The following is a 4890-nucleotide window of genomic DNA, read 5'->3' on the forward strand; positions in this document are numbered from 1 at the left end:
CTTTATAGCATTTAGATATTTGGTTATGAGATTAAATAAAACAAAGTCTATATATGAATGTATATGTCTAAGTTTTCTTGAAACAAAATTAAAACTAGATGTTGAGATCTTATGGCACATGACAAAGAAGTCTAGAAGTTTAAAAAAATTATTTTGGGTGCACAGAACCACAGGGGCAAGACATGTTTATCTGATCATATCAGCCATGGTCTTCTTTTCAATAAAGCCCAGCTCTCCTTCTACATCTTCTTATATACTAGTCTTTATCTCTTTGGCTTTTAATGAGTTTCTTGCTATAACTTGAAGTTTATCCTTTCCTACCTCTATGCAAAAGACATTCAACCTTAAACATACAATCATTCCCTCTGCATAAAATTTTCCTTATATATTTTGACATTGATCTGAGCCTTTCTTTGAAATGCCCTTGCATATAAAATCAATCTTCATATTTTAATACTTAATTGTTCTCATTTTTTTCATGATTGCTAGCTTTGTGGCAAATGTCATTGACACTTGTCTTACATTTTACATTTTTCAGGGTTCCTTGAAAATAAGTGTCACATGTGTACAAAATAAAAAATTATTAATTTTATATAACTGACCCACCCAATATAAATAATTCTTTCCTGGTGTTACAGATTAGTAAACTTTTTATTTTATTTTATTTTATTTTATTTTTTGCATGAGAAGGAAAGTAAATGCTTTCATTTATGTTTTAATATAAAGCTTCCAGAACAAATATGTTCATTGCAACTACTCAACTTGCTATGGTGGTATGAAAGGAGCCAGGGACATTATGGAAATGAAGCGGCACTGCTCTGTTTTCATAAAACATTTATGGACACAGAAATGTTCATTTCAGATAATTTCTACATGTCAAGAAATGTCATTCTTCTTTTTATATTCACAATCATTGAAAATCATAAAAAGCATTCTTAGGGTAGGAGTTATACAAAATCAAGTGTCAGGTTGTATTTTCCCTGTGTGCCATAGTTCAGTGATTCCCACTGTAGAATTAAAATCACTAATATACAAAGGTTTGAAGTCTTTGAAATATTAAATTATTATATATGTTTGAAATCCACCTTTTATTTCAAATTTTAAAGCTAGAAAGAGGCTTGAAGGATTTTTAGTCTTTGCTTTATAAAGCAATGTACCATATGTGTTCCAATGCATGAGTCTTAAAGGATTCCTGGTGAGTTTTACCAGTGATAAGGCCTGGGACATGTCATATGATACCTTAAAACCTCAATTTCCTTAACTCTGTAGTAAGAACTGACTATTTCCTATAAGGTTCCTATGAACATTCAATAAGTCACTAATGTTATCATTTTGCTTAGAATGTGGCTGGCACATAGTAAAAATCTGAAAATCTAAAATATTAGATTTTTAAACACTTGATACTATTCACATTTTTAAGGAAATTACAAGAGAATTGTTTAGCATTAAATATCTTTCATCACCCATTTAATGATAGGACTAATGTTTCTTTTAAAAAGTGTATCAACACTTTTCTTAATGAGAATGAATTTTTTAGTTTGCTTCTTTTTTTATTATCATTTAAAACTATTCATTACACTACATATTTTATTATTATATATGTTTATATTTATACAAGGGAGTCCAAAAAGTTCACAAAAATGGAATTAAAAGATAAATAAAATATTAACTTCACGTTTCAACATAAGATAAAAATATAAAATATAAACTTCACTTTTCAACATAAGATTTATCAAAGTGGGGAAGCACCTGTGGCTCAAGGAGTAGTGTGCTGGCCCCATATAATGGGGGTGGCGGGTTCAAGCCTGGCCCCAGCCAAAAATGCAAAAAAAAAAAAAAAAATTACAAAAGATTAAAAAAAAAAAGATTTTATCAAAGTGAAGACACTTTTTTTGTAAGTAAGGACATCAGCCATTTAGTCCATCCATGCTTAAAGAACTGGGGATCCTGGAAATTTAACCATGTCAATGTGATAATACCTTATTAACTGAGGAAATCTGGCTGCCCTTCACAGATTCTTTAAGATTAGGAAACAAGAAGAAGGCAGAATGAGCTAACCTAGGACTGGAAGTTAGATATCTAATGGCCTCCCATCAAATACCTGCCAAAGTTGCCCTTGTTTGACAAGAGGAATAAGCAGGAGCATTGTCCTGGCAAGGTATTCTTATTGGTAAAGCTTTCCAGGGTCGTCTTGCTTTGGCAAACTTTCTTAAAACACTCTCATAATAAACAGATATTATCATTTGTTGGCTCTTCCCAAGGTCAACAATCAAAATGCTTTGAGAATCCAAAGAAACTGTCATCAAGACCTTTGCTTTTTTTGCCCTTTTGCTTTGACTGAACCTCTTCCACTTACTGGTAGTCGTTGCTTTGATTGTGTTTTGACTTTAGGATCACACTGGAAAAGCCACATTTCATCTCCTGTTAACCATTCTTTGAACAAATACTTCAGGATCTTGATCTCACTTGTTTCAATTCTATTGAAAGCTCTGCTCTTGTCTGCAGCTGATCTGAGAACAAAGGTTTTGGTACCCACCAAGTAGAAAGTTTGGTCAACTTTAATTTTTCAGTCAGAATTGTGTAAGCTGAACCAGTTGAGATGTCTATGGTGTTGGCTTTTGTCTCTGCTGGTAGCTTAGGCAAAGGACACCACTTCAAAGGAAACTTACTTTCCACTATAATTTTTAGGGCAGCCTGGGGTGGGTGGTGTCTTCCGTTTTTGAAGAAATATTTGGTTTTGTTTTAAAACTCTACTCTGCCATGGTAGTACTAATGTTAATTACAACCAAGTTCAATTTGTAGAGCAATTACACTGTCTACTGCACAAGAAGAGAGGAAACAGTACTTACCGATTTGACATGGCATGCATAATGGAGTTTGATCTCTGCCACGTTAAAAGACTAACAAAAACATGTCCTTTTATTCTAATTTTTCATTTCAGATTGCTAGGCAAACAGTTTAGGAAAGAAAATTATTAATAAAGCTAGAAGTTAAAAGACATTTAAGAATAAGATTTTAATGGAAGAAAAGATGTGATCAATTTCGAATGGAAATGTTCACATGTCTAATCACAAATGGAAGCTTATCTGTTTCTTTTTTTTTTTTTTTTTTTTTTTTTCTTTTTTTTTTTGTAGAGACAGAGTCTCACTGTACCGCCCTCCGTAGAGTGCCGTGGCGTCACACGGCTCACAGCAACCTCTAACTCTTGGGCTTACGCGATTCTCTTGCCTCAGCCTCCCAAGCAGCTGGGACTACAGGCGCCCGCCACAACGCCCAGCTATTTTTTGTTGCAGTTTGGCCGGGGCTGGGTTTGAACCCGCCACCCTCGGCATATGGGGCCGGCGCCCTACTCACTGAGCCACAGGCGCATCTGTTTCTTTTGGAATTCACAGGGTCCCAGGTTTAAATGGGCCAGTCTCCGCCTGGTGTCTTCAGAGAGTTCACACATCCCTTTTTGTGCAGGGAGATGGAGAATGTGATGTTGAAGAAATTGTAGGCTGTTCTGAGTGGCGCCTGTGACTCAGTGAGTAGGGCGCCAGCCCCATATACAGAGGGTGCCGGGTTCAGATCTGGCCGCGGCCAAATTGCAACAAAAAAATAGCCGGGCGTTGTGGCGGGCTCTGTAGTCCCAGCTGCTGGGGAGGCTGAGGCAAGAGAATGGCCTAAGCCCAAGAGCTGGAGGTTGCTGTGAGCTGTAGCGCGACAGCACTCTACCCAGGGTAACAAAAAAAGAAAAGAAATTGTAGGCTGCTCGGAGTTTTTGCGTTTACACAATATTCGCTTCTCTCACGTGACTTGCATTTTTTCTTTTGTAATCTGGATGGTCTGCTTTGCAGTCTGCCACGTGATTTTGCAAGAGGATCCGAATGGTAAGTAAATTTATCCTGAGTGCAGCACTTCCTTGAACTTATCAGACATTCGGTAATAACTGAAGTTGTAGAAAATTCCAGCTTTGGAGCAATTCCTCAAAGGCCAGAAATCTTCCTCAAGGTAACCTATCAGTTGGAATCACGGTGTCCAGAAATTTTGTTTGGACCCAGAAACGTGAAATCTCGTGTATTTTCATCATAGGTAGACAGTGTTTCACCCAGTGGTGGAACTAGTTGTATCAACTCAAACACCGCTGTGTGATATTCAAACCGTGCCACCAGGGAACTGCTCTTCAGACACCATTCTGGCATTGAAGACCAGAGCAAAAGTGGCTGGGACACACGGTGTCTTTTTGCACTAGCCAAATACACAGATGCTGTCAGATGTCCTCCTCATCGTTCAGCACCCCTCCCGGGCAAGTTACAGAGGGGATCTGCCCGCATGGCAACACCTTCCCCTTCAGCCTCTGTGCGGACTGGGGCAGCGGGGAGGGACCCCCTGCCACCGCCTGAGTGGGATGCAGAGGCATGGTGCGAGATGGTGGTGGGGTGGTGGCGACGGCAGCGGTGGCCCCGAGGCCGACTTTAGTTTACTTCTTGTTCAAATATTTAATTATGATAAAATGTAAACTTTATTTGCCTTAATGTACTCCTAAAAAATATTGCTTGTTTGATTTTATCTTGAGAAACACTTGTCATTGTACAAAAAAGTCATAAGTTTAGCTCATATATTTGGTTGGGGAAAGTGGGGCTATACCTGCTCTGGTTGAAGAAATGGGAAGGGTGATAATGTAATTCCAGACATTAAATTGAAACCATGATTTTTAAATGATGCATTATTAAATATTTGTTTTCTATTAAAAGTTAATAATACTATGTATAAGACTAACTTAACTCTACGAAACCTCTTTTAAGTTATTCTAATTAATTAAAACTATCTATAGGAATGGAGCTTCCTCAACTTCTTTTCATTGGTGTTAGGCAGACAAATAAGTAAATTGAATTTTTTAAATATACCACA

General features: G+C 37.3%; 1 pseudogene; it reads right to left on the minus strand.

The window, feature by feature from the left end:
• Window positions 1-3036: 3036 nt before the first annotated feature.
• Window positions 3037-4399, minus strand: LOC128567387 (spermatogenesis-associated protein 6-like; annotated as a pseudogene).
• Between the last annotated feature and the right edge of the window lie 491 nt (window positions 4400-4890).

The sequence above is a fragment of the Nycticebus coucang genome, chromosome 16, assembly GCF_027406575.1.
Source record: "Nycticebus coucang isolate mNycCou1 chromosome 16, mNycCou1.pri, whole genome shotgun sequence".
NCBI classification, from domain to species: Eukaryota; Metazoa; Chordata; class Mammalia; order Primates; family Lorisidae; genus Nycticebus; species Nycticebus coucang.